The sequence below is a fragment of the Triturus cristatus genome, chromosome 9 (assembly GCF_964204655.1).
Source record: "Triturus cristatus chromosome 9, aTriCri1.1, whole genome shotgun sequence".
Classification (NCBI taxonomy): domain Eukaryota; kingdom Metazoa; phylum Chordata; class Amphibia; order Caudata; family Salamandridae; genus Triturus; species Triturus cristatus.
Window position 1 is genome coordinate 43242331 of NC_140592.1, and position 15708 is coordinate 43258038.

Below are 15708 nucleotides of genomic sequence, written 5' to 3' on the forward strand. Positions count from 1 at the left end.
ATCTGGGCTGAATCCATCATCGTTCTTTATCTCACTTCGCCACCCCGGTTCAGACCCATGATTCACTGTAACTAATTTTGTGAAACCTGGATCAATACAGAGCTTGGAAACTGAGATTTTTAAAGTAATCCATTGATTTTAGATACTACAGGCTTGCATTTTAAACCCTCACATAACTAAAGAAAATGTCAAAGAACTGAAAAAACTCATTTTGAAATGCCAACAGTGATGGAGTTCGTTTGGGGGGGGGCGAGGGCGGGTGGGGGAGGGGGGACTGGCCATGCCAGCGTTACCTTTGGATGTGAGTTCACCATATAACAAACGTACGTGCATGTTCCATGGCGACTTGATACGGATTATACATTGATATGAAATTCATTCGCCCGGTCCCATCAGTCTCTTCTACAGGCAGTGGCGTAACATAGGCCTCCACAGTCCAAGCGGTGCGGGGAGCCCACAAGCTGCCGGGGGCTCCCTCAGCACAGTACCCTGGCCAGAGAGCTCCTGTCTGAGTATAGAGGGTGCCCCTCCAAGTACCTTGTGGGGAGGCACCTTCACGTTTTGTTACGCCACTGTCTACAGCCTGTCAGTTAAACTCGCACCACAGCAGGTGAGGCCTGCCTGCAGCCTCTTGACTCTTGGGAGAGGTGGGATAAAGTTTGGAGCGAGCCCCAGCAGGTAGTGTCTGCCAGCCTCCTTTCCAGACAGTCTCCTCGATCTTGCGTATGTGGCAGGCCCTGGAGCTGGGATGAGCCCTCACCCCTAATCAGCAGGGGGGAATTTCCTGGGGAGGGAGTGGACGGTGGGAGACCACCCAGACCCGGAGGACAAGGGAGGGAGCTGGTGGGTCTCTGAGAAGAACCAGCAGAATTTAGAGTAGGAGAAGGCCATGGCCCACACCCGGTCCCTCAATCTGTACGAGGATCAGTACTAAAACCCAGGACGGCCCGGAGAGTGACGCAAGTAGTACTCTGACTTTTATACTCTCCCACTCTTTTTCTCTCGCTAACCGCCCACTCCTCCTCCTCCTCCGCCTGCCATCTGAGGCTTGGAAAATTAACGCTTCAGTACTGAAAACAAGGCCCAAGATCCCACAAGAACTCAGACGCTCACGAGAAGTAGCAGGCATCTTTGGACATGGTAATCAAATACCATGTACAACTCCTGGGTCATCGCTTGGCTACATCGCCCTTGATGGATGCCGGTTAAGTCCGCTACGTAGCATAGGCAGAGTTTTGCCAAACTCCGCCCTCCAAGTGGAGTGCGAAGTGACAAAACTGTGTGAACTCTGCAGATGGAGCGGAGTTTACCGCCCACCCTTAGTGGTAGTATCTATGTACCGTCAACAAAATTGGCTATATATATTTTTTTTTAAATTAGTTAGGGATACCTATGATCTCCCCCAGATGAGCTAGGGACTCAGGGTGTGCTTACACTGCCCCCTTCTGTGCCTTTTTTTCTTGAAATTCAGGACTTGGGGACCGAGTCCTTTAAGGGTGACTGCTACATTTTGTTCAATGTTGAAGTAAGCCAATCAGATCTTTTCTGTACCGCGGGATCGGTACAAGTCCTGTAGTACTGAAGGGCTGATGAAAATAAAAGCCCAATCAGAATGGCCTATATTTTGGATTTTTGGTACCGTATATATATATATATATATATATATATATATATATATATATTCACTTAAAAAAACCATAGGTTTCACACAAGTCATAGTTAGCTGTACATTTCACTCGTAAAAAAACAATGAAATTCCACGTTATAGTTAGATCAGGTAACTATAACTTGCGCGCCCACAATAAACTGCTGATGACGTCACATATTACATCACTTATGACATGGTCAGTGACATCACTCATGACATCAATGATGACATCTGAAATGACACATTGTGCAATTCGGTCGCGCAAGTTATAGTTACCTGATCTAACTATAACGTGGAATTTCATTGGTTTTTTACGAGTGAAATGTACAGCTAACTATAACTTGTGTGAAACCTATGGTTTTTTAAGTGAATTTGCAAGGTTTTTTAAATGCTAATCCCTAACTATAACGTGTGTGGAACCTATGGTTTTTTCAGTGAATTTGTAAGTTTTTTTAAATGCTAAGTTATGTATTTATTTTTAATTTTTGCGCGCACGGTGCGCGAAGCGCACAGTGCGCGCGCTGTGGGCACTCGGTGCACTTCGCGCACCGAGCACCCACGTTGCGCATTTTGTACCGTGCACGCCTAGCCATTTTTTACAAAATATCAATTGTTTTTTTCTCCCTTGGGGGTCCTTAGATTTATATATTAAATGTGATTGTTAATTCTTTTTTTTTTTTTTTTTTTTTTTTACCGTACGCGTACGGTAAGCTTAGCGTACGCGCACTCCGCGATTTTTAAAAAAAATTATTATATTTATTTTTCATACTTTTTGGTCCTTCGTGAACCCCCTGACGAACGCTAGGGGGTCTGCAACTCTCTTCGTTGCCCCCTTTTCATGTTATCAACCTTTGTTTTTCAGTGCGAGAGACAGAAAATGGCGGCCGATACTTTCTGATTTCGACCGATTCGAATGTTTACAGTCATGTAACCACCAATCAGAATTGAGCTCGCGCACGGCACCGTACGCGTACGGTAAGCTTACCGTAAGCGCACGGAGCGCGCTTACAGATATATATATTGATTTAAATGCTATTTTCTTAGGACCTACTGAACAGATTTACACCAGACCTGCAAAAGGCACATCCCTGACCTGAGGACTACCTCTCTGCCCAATTTCAAGTAATTCTGTTCAGCCGTTCGGGCTGTAGCTCGGACTAAAGGTCCTATGGGAAAATGCATGGGGAGAACGCGTTTTGGGACCCCCCTTTTTTCTCAGCCCCCGCTTGACAAATCCCCCCGAGACTTTCAGGGTAGGAGCGGAGCATAGCGCCCCATTAGTTTTGAAAAATTTGCGAGGATTCGTCAACCGGCGCCAAAGTTATTCCAAATAGAATGTTGCGGATTTCCTATGGAAACACGGTCCTAACTATAACTATCTACTGGCGACCGCCAGTAGATAATATATATATATATATATATATATATCTTAGCGCTCCAAAAGTTGCCCACAGGCTGCAGCGATCCTCAGTAGACCACACACATCGCAGGAGCAGCCTGACGCGTTTCGGATCAACTCCTTAATCATAGGCTCAGTTCCACCAAGTGCACAGCGTTTTTTCTCCCGGAGTGCTCCCCACACTGTTGGGCAACCTTGGAGCATTAATATATATATATATTTATATACTGCATGGCCTTTGAAGAAGGGAGTTTCCCGAAACGCGTCAGGCTGCGGTCGGATGCTGTAATCACTGAAGGTGTTCCTTTCCATGCCAATAAAGTGTCTTTGGGGAAAGCAGACCCGCGCTCGAGTGCAGCTCGTCTTGTGGACACTCCCCACCGAGCAGAATATATATATATATATATATATATATATATATATATATATATATATATATATATATATATATATATATATATATTATCTACTGGCGGTCGCCAGTAGATAGTTATAGTTAGGACCGTGTTTCCATAGGAAATCCGCAACATTCTATTTGGAATAACTTTGGCGCCGTTTGACGAATCCTCGCGAAATTTTCAAAATAGGTGGGGCGCTTCGCTCCGCTCCTACCCTGAAAGTCTCGGGGGGATTCGTCAAGCGGGGGCTGAGAAAAAAGGGGGGTCCCAAAACACGTTTTCCCCATGCAATTTTCCATAGGGACCTTTAGTCCAAGGTACAGCCCGAACGGCTGAACAGAATTACTTGAAATTTGGCAGAGAGGTAGTCCTCAGGTCAGGGAAGTGCCTTTTGCAGGTCTGGTGTCAATCTGTTCAGTAGTTCCTGAGAAAATCAAAAGTAAAATCATATATATATGTGGGCGGAGCCTAACCACACATCTCATCCTGAGATCTGATTGACTGTCAGCACTTCATCCAAGAAGTGTTGGCAGCCATCTTGGGACCAATATACATGATAGCACCTCATTAAAAAGCATTGCAGTTAATAGAAGGTTTTAAGACTTTAGTTACATTATAAATCATTTGTTGATGGTACCATACTCATTTTAGGAATTGTGGTATGTTCTAAGGTGATTTCACCATGTGAAAAAGCCTTCTGCTGGGATATCATGATTGAGAGAAAAATATTTTCTCATGCTTTTCCCACAGAGGTTTGGAAGGTGATCTATAAGCTAAACTGAGAGCTTATTTTCTGTAAATTCACATTATCTTTCTCAGTCATGTGAGAATGAAGTCTGACATTCTCAGTAAAACATGTACATCCAACAAGGGCAGAGACTGTCAGTTGATTCCTTTGTGTTCTACTGCAGCTTCCCAGAGTGTTCCAAAGAACAACTAGAGCGCTAACAGTCCTGCTTATGATAAACGTATGTCTCACCTGAAGCCATTTTGCTTGGATTAAAGTGGTAACTCTTAAAACATTTAATTTAAAAAGGAACAAAATGAGGGGTTCATTTTTCCATAAAAAGTATGATTAGTGCTGCAGAAAGAAAAATTAGGGCACATTTTGAGTGACTTCTCAAATCCTCTTCTATTTCATTAAAAAATTCTGACATGCAGACTGAAACATGCACTTTCAATACCAACAGCAGTTTTCCCTGGTGAGCAGTAGCTTTACTACAGTGATCTAATGAGCAAAAAGAGTGCTAACATTCAGAATTTATGGCAAATGTGTGACATATCTGAATACCTTCATGATGGAATCAAAGTAAAAAACTGAAAGCATTTCCTACTGAAGAGACTGCAGTACATGAGGAAATTAGGAAACTTCATAACAAATAAATCTCCCAAGATGGCCACCGGAGACAAAAGAGCCCAAATGTAGCCCAAAATCACCCAGATGTAGCCCAAATATAGCCCAATGACAGAAGTGTGCAAAACACTTATTATTTTGTGTTTTTGCAGTGTTATATAGTGCAGACTTGTCAGATATTGGAGTGCTTTACATGAGCATTGGTTACATCACACAAGAACAAATTCATTTTGGTTGTAGACATGGGGAGACTAAGTGATTTGACCAGAATCACAGAATGTCGAGCTGAAGCAGAAACTCCAACCTGGATCCCCAGTTGCAAAGTCTGCAGTTCTGGAAGTAACACCACATCCTCTCCCCTAAGTGCAACATTTAATCAAGTGGTCAACTGGATAAAAAAACATAAAGATAACAAATAATTTAAAAGTGCTTTGTCGCTATTTAAAAACTCAGAAAATATGTCCTTATTTTAGTCTTTTAGAGCACTAACGATAATTTTGATGCCAATAAGACGCTCTCATATATGTAATTTCTAAAGGAAATACTCTAGGTATCAAGATGACGTCAGGCGTTCCACACTTTTGTAATAAATATAGAATGTTAGCAATCTAGTTGTTCATTAGGATACTGTTGAGAGGCAGAGGCCAGGGGCACGGACTCTGAAAATTGAAGGCAGGTAGGAGGGTGCAAAGGCAACAATTTAACCACACTGAGCAGGCAGGAAGGGCCGTGGCAGCACAACAGACTATGGAGGGCAGTGGAAAGGGGGGCAGGGGCAACAAACCAACAATACAGGACTTGCAAGAGAGGCTGTGGCAATGTAATAGATCATTGTGGGCAGAAGGAAGAGGCAATGGTAGTACAACCATACATGCCAACAGACCCGATTCAGCCAGGAAACGTCCAATGTTTTTAAGCTCAAATGGGCTTTATTTGATCTGTCTCCTGTCTACAATCTCCTCTTTTTCAATGTAACTCAAAGGGGAAAATCAATACCCCAGTTTTTTTTTCAAAATCTCCCTCTTACCAAGTTCAAAATGTTCGCAAGTATGGTACATTGGATCATGGAAGGAAATGGGGTAGGGACATGGACTTGGATAACAGAGGACAGGAGGGACATGGAGAGGTGCACCAAACTGACCCTGCAGGGCAGGCATCAGGGTTTGCAGCAGCACAATACACCACACAGGGCATGCGGGACGGGAGTGCAGCACAACAATCCATAGAAAGCAAGAGGGAGGGGACAGGACCATGCACATGGACAACAGAGAACAGAGGGGCAAGAGGCAATGGTAGCTAGCTGACCATAATGGACAGACAGGAGAGAAAGCTGCAGCATAACAGACCATAAAGGGCAGGAGGGACGGATCAGGGGCATTACAATGGAACAGACAAGCCAGGAGGGAGGGAGTAGGGGTCTGCACATGTAAACAGAGGGCTGGGGCAAGGGGGCAGGGCAGGAGCAGCAAGATAGCCATGGAGATCAGGCAGGATGGGCACTAGAAGCAAGACACACCATGAAGAGCAACAGTGAGACTGTGATGGAATACACACAGACCATGGAGGGAAGGTGGGAGGGGGTCAGGGGCAGCTAGCTGACCACACAGGGAAGGTGGGAGGGGCCATGGCAGCACAGAAGACCATGCATGGCAAGTGGGAGCGTTAGTGGCAGCACAATGGCTATGATGGGCAAGAAGGAGGGTGCAGGGGCATGCACAAAGGACGATGGAGGATAGAAGGGAGGGTCAGGACCTGTGCACAGACAAGAAAGTTCAGGGTAAGGTGCCTCACAACAGACCGCACGGGGCAGGCAGGTGGAGCAGTTGCAGCACAACAGACCAGGGAGGGCAGAAGGGTGTGGCAGTACAATGGACCATGTAGGACAGGAGGAAGAGGATATGGGCATGGCATGTGGACAGGCAGGGTGGAGGTGGCAGGGACAGGTTACAGTCATCTGACAATGCTAGGCAGGTGGGAGGGGAGTGGCAGTTCAACAGAACACTCAGAGTAGATAGGAGTGGCAGGTCCATGGAACATGGTGGGCAAAAAGGATGGAGCAGGGGCATGCACAAAGACATCGGAGGGCAGGGGGAAGGAGAATAGGGGCAGGAAGCTAAGCACAGAGTTTAAGCAGGAGGTCAATGATGGGGCATAGAACTGGGCAATGGAGGGCAGGAGGAGTGGACTGGTACATCATACTAAATTGAGGGCAGTGGCAGCACATCAGACCATGCATGGCAGGAGGGAGGAGGCTAGTCCATGGATTCCCACAACAGAGGATAGGGAGGAGGGGGATGGGGCAGCAAGCTAACTGTTCAGAGAAGGCGGGTATTAGGAACTTTATTGTTTTTAAAACGTGTGTCTGTGCGAACTACTTAAAATATGAACAAGTATGCAGCATAATCTCACTTTTATTCAGGAAGAAGAGGACGTTTGTGACTGTGACTCCAGGCTCACTTGGCAGAAACACCCCCTGACCCTCCACCCCCTATCGCAAAATGTAATGCCCGTGAAAAGGGTAGGTGAACACAGTGTTATATAGAACATAGTCCTGAGAGCACGATTGAAAATGAAAACTAGATATAATGTATGGTATAAACTATGCACAAAAAAGTGTGATATAAGATGAACCGGGCGTGAAATATAATATGCAATACATTGTGCGCAATGACAGATTAATTGGAGAGCGCGAGATAGCACAGGCACTAGCGCATGCTATGCGATATGCGCCTTGGAGTGTAATATGCACAGGGCAGTGTTGTGTAACCTAAATAGTCTCTAAAGTTGTAATATAAAATATGTGCTGGGGAGTGTAACGTTGCATATGTACTGTGACAAAGATATGGATCCCAGATTGTAATATGTATGGCATAGCACTGTGCGTTATAACATAGGCATCGAGGAAGGCACGTTAGGTGGGGCAATATAACCCGTGCGAAGACAAGTGTGGCATGACATATTCACGGGGTGGTGTTACAGTGCACATGGGCTAGAGAGTGTCATAGCATATGCACTAGCTGGTGGAATACAACACAGAGGTGTGTGGCACTCAGCAGGCAATGGTGGGTGTAACAGAGCATTGGGCTCTGCCAGGAGCGCGCTGTGACTCTCAAGTGATGTTCGTCCCCTTTCCAGAGAGTAAAATAAAAAGTATTACACATCCGACAGTGGATGTGTGTTTTATTAACCGTGAGGGGGTTTCTTGCATACTTTTGGTTGAATTTTTGTCGAATCCCCTTTGAATGGCTTGGTGTGCATGTGTATTAAATGTGCCCGTCAATAGCTACCCATGTTTGTATAAATAAACGACAAGGGTGTCTACCGGGATTAGGCACGGTAGGGCATCAGACATGTCAGAGCTTCACTAGTGGTGTAAATACATTCCACGTGGATTCCTTGTATGCATAGTCGCCTTTTAATGAATATCACACAAATCGTCATGGTGATAGGTACGTACGGTTTGTCCAGCATGTCCTAGGTGTGTCTATAAATATATATTTTTTAAAAATAATAAAAAACAGTGGCCGGCCCTCGGGATTGGGGTCAAAAAAATATAATTAGGAGACAGGCCCTGGGGGATGGGGTCATCAGGGCCAATAAATTAGAATAAGAAGGGGAACCACACAGTCCCCCTTCTTAAAAAATTTAAATAAATAAAAGACTGGCATCGTACCGGAGGCCACGCCCCCTCCTTGCAGCACTCTGCAAACGCGCCCCCTGGCGAGTTGTAAGTTGGGGAATTAATTCCTCTTCAATACTGTGGGTCCCTGAGGGCCAACTAGCCCAACAGGCATCTCCAGTATGCGCCAGGGAGCTGCGCTGCAGACAGGTGTTCTGAGGCCAAGCCCATTTTTACACCTCTCTGCAACGCAGCTCTGTGGCGCTTACTGGAGGTACCTAGTGGTCTAGTTTGACCCTAGGAACCCTTAGGATTCAAGGGGACTTAATCTCTCAACTTAGAACAGCCACAGGGCGCGTTTACACAGTGGTGAAGGGAGGGGACGGGGCCTGAGGTGACGTGTGCAAACACGCACTATGGCACGTTTTAAATTGGGGATATAATTTCCCTTCAATACTGAGGGCCCATGGGGGCTAACTAGCCCACCAAGTGCTTCCAGTAAGCGCCACTGAGCTGCATTGCAGAGAGGTGGTCCAGGCCATGCCACTTTTTACACCTCTCTGCAACGCAGCTCTGTGGCACTTACTGGAGGTACCTAGTGGGCTAGTTGGACCCTAGGGACCCTCAGGATTCAAATGAACTTAATCTCCCAACTAAAAACGGACACAGGGCGTGTTTACACAGTGGTGAAGGTAGGGGACGGGGCCTGAGTTAACGTGTGCAAAAACGCCCTGTGGCCTGTTTTAAGAGGTAGTTTTAATCCCCCTGCCCCATTATATACTAGGGGCTTACAGAGGAGGTCATGCTAATCACAAGGGGACCCCAACGCATAATGTTCCCTAGTGTATGTAGGTGTTTTCACTGTATTCTAAGTGTCTTTTAACATAGCACTGGCTCTAGGACTGGTTAGTCAGACTCAGTTACCACCAGTATCCGTCTGAAAAAGTTGAGGGTACAGGATGATTTTGCAACAAGGCTTCTTTCTGCTCTTCTGTTTGTTCTTTCTGCACGTTATCCTTCTTCCTGCACTTTTCTTCGTCTTTGAGGACTTCTGTTGCTTCTTTCTGCACTTCTTTTTTTTCTTTCTGTGCATTTTTTCTTCTTTCTTCACATGTCCTATCTCTGTAGGCATAGTTAGAAATTAGCATTTAAAAAACCTTTGAAATTCACTGAAAAAACCATAGGTTTCAGGGGTGTTATAGTTAGCTGGACTTTTCACTTGTACAAAACCATTGAAATTCCCCCGTTATAGTTAGTTCAGCTAACTATAACTCGCGCGCCCGCAATGCACTGCTGATGACATCACATATTACATCACTCATGACATGGTCAGTGACATCACTCATGACATCACTGATGACATCTCAAATGACATCACTGATGACATCACTGATGACATCATCCTTGTGATAGAGTGGCAGACCTCCTCTCACCCTAATATAACCTTTGATACACACATTCAAAAATAGAGACTAAAATTTTCAAAACAATGGACATACCAATACCAGTTACAACAACCTCTTCAGTAATTCTAAGATCCACATACACATCCACTCATTCACCAACAGTCCTATACAGTCACTCATACATGTACTCACTCATCATATGTACTCATACACCTATACATCCTGTTACACAATGCCACTCATCCATAGAGTTACTCACACACATAGTCACTCATGCTAATAAAGAATCAAACATACATTTACTTGCATATACAGTTATACACACACCACCACACTTACTTCTACGGAAACTTACACATACTTAGTCTTTTAAACAATCACTTATAGAAACACATACTTATTCATACAGGAACTCTTTCAATCTCTCACTCTCACATATACTCACTTATATTCAACAATAGTCCCATATACTAGTTTAAAACATATGTAGTTACTCATAAAGACACTATTGAGACAGTCATTCACTCACTAACACACCCATACACACACTCATCCACCCATACAGTCCTGCACACATGCTGTCTTCAACACATACAAACAGTGAGTCACTCATTCATGCACCTATGCACTACGTAATACCCCCACCGAACCATGCAGACACTCAGACTGATACTCAAAAAACCAACTAATAACCTATATAGACACTCATGTAGCTACTCACCAAACCATGCAGCCACTTATACACAAAGTGAGAGACTGATACAGATATATATATTTTTTTTTTGAAAACCTTTATTGATATTTCAATCAATTACACGTATGGGCCTACAACCCCCGGGGCCGGCCGCTAAACAGTCAGAATAACAGAAAGCAAGTGTATCACAGTCAGCACCTCGGGGTGCAAAATCTCGACGCTAGCATACTCTCAGTCTCTGAACAGCCCAAGTAGGAGACCAGGATAATAAAGGTTTACATTTTATAATAGAAGAGAATGGAAGGATCAGGCGCCAAACAGTTTCCCAGCAGCGAAAAATGGCAGGCAGAATGATGAACGTAAACAATAAACAGCAGTCTATCTAGGCAATGGCGCTGAAACAGGAAGTTCAGGATGTGAAGGAATGACACGGCCATTTGCGCCTGCAACCCCCCTGCTCCAAGACCCAGGAAACTCCACGGAAATTATGGCACTCCGGAAGCAGCAGTGATTAACAACAAAGGAGTTCTACCATGCTGATCCCAGAAAAAGACAAAGAAGAATAAGAGAAGAAAAGGAGGCCATAGAAAAAGGAGGTTAAAGACTAAAGAATCCCCCCCCCAACCCCCCACCCTGCACCTCTGCAGATGAGTACGGCCCCCCCCCCCAGCAGTGTGCCTGTCGCCCCTGAACCAGACCCGAAATATAGAAGAAACAGAGAAAAAGAGTAGGAAAAGAGCCCCCACCAGACGGGGGGGTAGAAAGAGTATTAATAAACTGGAGGAGGGCCTGTAAAACACACCCCCGGCTTCTCCCTCCCGCACCATACGTTTTCCCGCAAAGCATACAATACAGAACACGAAATCGACCCTGTCAAAGTGAAGTAAGGAGCATTACACACTTGGTACACTAACAGTTATGCCGTGAGAGCACACAACTCCCGAGCCCGCCCGCCTAGTAGATGACCACCTCTGAAGGGTCAGCCTCATCCTTGGCCACTCTTTGCAAACCCACCCATGCATACCCCTCGTCCCAGTGCCATGTCCAATGTTACCAGGAAGAGAAGCGTCCAATAAAGATCAGGAAACGACACACACAGGTAGGGTAGAGGGCTCTGAGGATCGAGACAATCAGCTCTATGGAGGGTCGTCTTTCCCAGTGCTGAGCCAGGATTTACACTGCACACCAGGCCCAGGAAGGCGGAATCAGGCAGAGCAGACGACCGTTGCTTGGATGTTGCCTGAGTCGTCGGAGGCCGCGCACGGGACAAGGCCACCACCCCCCACTCAGGTCCGAAACCTCCGGAACAGCCCAGATCCACAGCCAGCTGATCGCACGTTAATATACTGTCCGGAGAGTCCAGGCGTGCACTATTCACAGGGGCGGCCACGATACCGTCCCCCCGTGCGCGGTGTAAGAAGTCCCAGTGTACCTGGGGATGGGCAGGCGGCAACTGTTCCAACGCTGATGTCACTCCATCGAGCTTGCTCCCCAACATCCAGGCGCCGTGGACCAAGGTGGAATGAAGGGCACCGAGAGCCTCGAGAAGGGCACCGTACCCCAGTACAGCTCCCGGCGCTCGCTCCGCCACGCTCCTCAGAGTCGCACCCTCCCAATCCTGCTGCAAACCAGTGTACAGGATGGTGGACACTGTCCTAACAAAATGGCCGCTGGGTAGATCCAACCCAGATCGGGACCGGGACTCAGGCCCAAGCGCCTCGGGGTCCATGTCGCTGGAAACAGGGTTCCGGGGGCAGGCAAATGATGTGTCCGGTGTGTGGTCACGGGCCACAGTCGTCCCCACCACGGACCAGCGCCCGCGAAAATCCGGGAGCAGCCCGCGAGAATCGGGGCGAGTTTCGGGCGGCGTCCGGGCAGCTCACCAGCGAAGGCTGAGGCAATCACCGGAGAGTCTTGGAGTTGCCACCTCGGGCACGCACTCGTTCCGCTACGCTTACTGGTAGGAACGACCACGGCGAAACGCAGGCCGACATTCGCATCACTCCGGCAGTCCGACTCCACTCAGTCACCGACGGCCGCTGTTGTTGCACTGCCGCCCGGCCACGGCGTCCACTCGAGGTCCCGGCTCCGGGGCTGCACAGGCCGCAAACTTCAGACGGACATTTCTCCGGCGGTACCGCTGCCAGAAACTTCGGGGTCACACGATCGGTTGCCGCTCGCGTTCACCAACACGGGCAGATAGCGCAGGCTGAGGATCTCGTGCAGGATATCTGTGCGGGGTGCGGAGGTTCACGGAGCCGGGAGCCTACGCTGCCATCCCGGTCGCCATCTTGGCTCCTCCCCCTGATACAGATATTTACATATTTAAACATTACTCACTAAGCCATGTATTCACTATGATACACTTAATCAGTCAGTTACACAATCAATTTTTCAAAAACAAATCATCCATTTAGACACTTATATACCCATTTATTCTTCCATCGACCTTGAGATATACATATATAAAACATATTTAATTTTCAGAAAAACACACATTCACTGGATGATGTCATCAGTGATGTCATCAGTGATGTCATTTGAGATGTCATCAGTGATGTCATGAGTGATGTCACTGACCATGTCATGAGTGATGTAATATGTGACGTCATCAGCAGTGCATTACGGGCGCGCGAGTTATAGTTAGCTGAACTAACTATAACGGGAGAATTTCAATGGTTTTGTACAAGTGAAAAGTCCAGCTAACTATAACACCCCTGAAACCTATGGTTTTTTCAGTGAATATATATATATATATATTCATTTATATAACCTGGACGCTGTAAATTGAGAATAAACAAAACCAGGTGATGTTACATTGTCCATGAAATAACATTTTGGCCCAGTTTGTCGTTACTTTAGCAAGGTAGTATGTGATGATACATAGGGGCGAAAGGTGCATATGGATGGATGCGAACCAATAAGAGTGAGGGAAACTGAGAACCTAAACATTGAGGCTTTATTCACAAATGCATTTTGGACACAGAAAGCAGGACTCCTGGGATTCTCTTTTACGTACTCTTATGTGCCTTTGTGCTTTGGCCTCAGTATATCTACACTGGGAGCACTCAGTTAATATTCATATACATTTGCTACGGATAGAAAGGGCCCGGCCCTCCTTGCAAGTGTGCTAAGAGGGAGATGGACATTTGAAAGGTGACTCACAAAGGCATGTAAGAGACCCTAAAAGAGAACTCCTGTAGTAAGTACTACACCCCATACTCGTAAATACTTATGTGACGCTGCCCCTAAGTGAATCTCTTTAAGATGAGATATTGAGCTATTGTGCAAGGGTCAGACATGTTTCCTGCAGCTGTAAAATGCAGGGTCCAAAAAGTGGGAAAAAGCAGGCAGCCCTGGCATGAGTTGTGGGGTGCCCCACTGCCCTCACTCATTAGATTAACAAACTTGACTGTATTACTGGCAGGTGAAACCCCCAGGATTGGGAACAGTGTCCCTGATGACGTGGGGTGCGGGGTTACTCTAGGACGTTTCCTGCCCTTTCCCAACCTTCAAAGGCCCTTGCGTCTGTCTTGAGAGGAGAACTTTGCACCTCCTAAGAAGCCAGGATCAGGCGCTTAGCAGGAAATTCTTTTGATTCCACAAATTATTACTTGGATTATCAGCCCCCTGATGAGTCGTGTAATTAAAAAAAGCTCAGAAAACACCTTCGTGGTCAGCACTTGCACTGGCAAAGGAGCTAATTATGTGAAAGATTGCCCAGCCTTGCTCACTGAGAGTGAAATGTGTATAGAGCGTTTAAAAGTGACCAGAACACCCTTTATATTAATAGGAAATGAATGTGGAAAAACGGAAATGCTCGAAAAAGCAGAGAGGAGCACCAGGATGTTTTAGCTCTGATGCAGGGTCTTTCGGAGCCACAGGCAAAATAAAATGTTGCCGTTTGGGCACTCCGCCTAGCCCAACAACAAGGTCCTTTTTCCAGAGTGGATCCCTCTCGTGGTGGCACCCTTCAGCAGCTGCCCACTGATGCCTTAATGTAGAACCGGCCCTGGACCTTTGCATTCTGCACATTTGCCATTCACTTAGTCTGGCCAAGTCGTTTTATCTAGTTTGTCAAAAATGTCTTAAGTAGTAGAAAATATGTTCATCTAAACCCGAGAAGCTGTTGTATAAAAAATGTAAGTAAAAATCCCGAGCTAATGGCTGACACCTCCCAAAACTGCTAGCTGATCACAGACATGTTATTTTCATGTTTTGGCTCATCACTCTGATATAGCTGAAATTCGTCATCATCAGAGTGTTATGTACAGGACTGGTGTAGTGACCACATATCCATAAGGCAGTTTCAATGTGCTAAGGCAGATGAGTGAAGAAATCTGCGGAAGGGCACGTGACATCCCTGAAGCTCATGGGCCTGGTCTGAAGTCAGTGACTAGAAGATATTTTAGTCCAAACACAAAATGGACCAGATGGGGTTCAAGGCATCTACGCGGGGTCCAGTTCCAGGCAGAGGAGGGTTGAAAGGAAGTTCTAGAGTGTGACCCTCATCCCTGATGCTTCTGGTACTCTGGGACAGCAGGTCCTGTGGACACTGGTTCTGTGGGGGCAGAGTACAGATGAAAGAAGTTCTAGAGTGTGGCCCTCATCCCTGATGCTTCTGGTACTCTGGGAGAGCAGGTCCTGTGGACACTGGTTCTGTGGGCTTGGGACACTCTGGAGATATAATGTGGTGCCAGACATTGGAGTGCTTTGTGAGGCAGGTAAATGGCTTTGAAGTCTGCTCCATCTTCAATCAGCAGCTAGTATAAAGATGTCCATGGTGTAGAGACCTGCCTTGAGCGCTTCAGTCTGAAGACCAGTCCAACGGCAACGATTTGTGCCTCCTTGAGTGTAAGTGAAAAGCACCCTGGAGAGAATCCTCATTGTAGAGCATCTCTGAGGGACACTGGCATTGTGTGGACCAAGAAGGACCTTTGCTGAGTGAGGACTAACAAGAGAACCCTTGGCGCATTCCACGGGAGGGAGATGAGGCACTTTCCCAGAAGCTTATAGAAACACCAGAAACCAAGGGCACCGGGTTGCCACATTGATTCAATGCTTTTTTTGAATATTCACTTTCTGGCTTCCTTAGCAACGTTTGGATCTATTTGTTCCATACGAACCCAACACATGTTTCGCTCCGGCTCTTCCACCCATGATCTTTGTCAAGGCTGAAAAGCAAGTTTA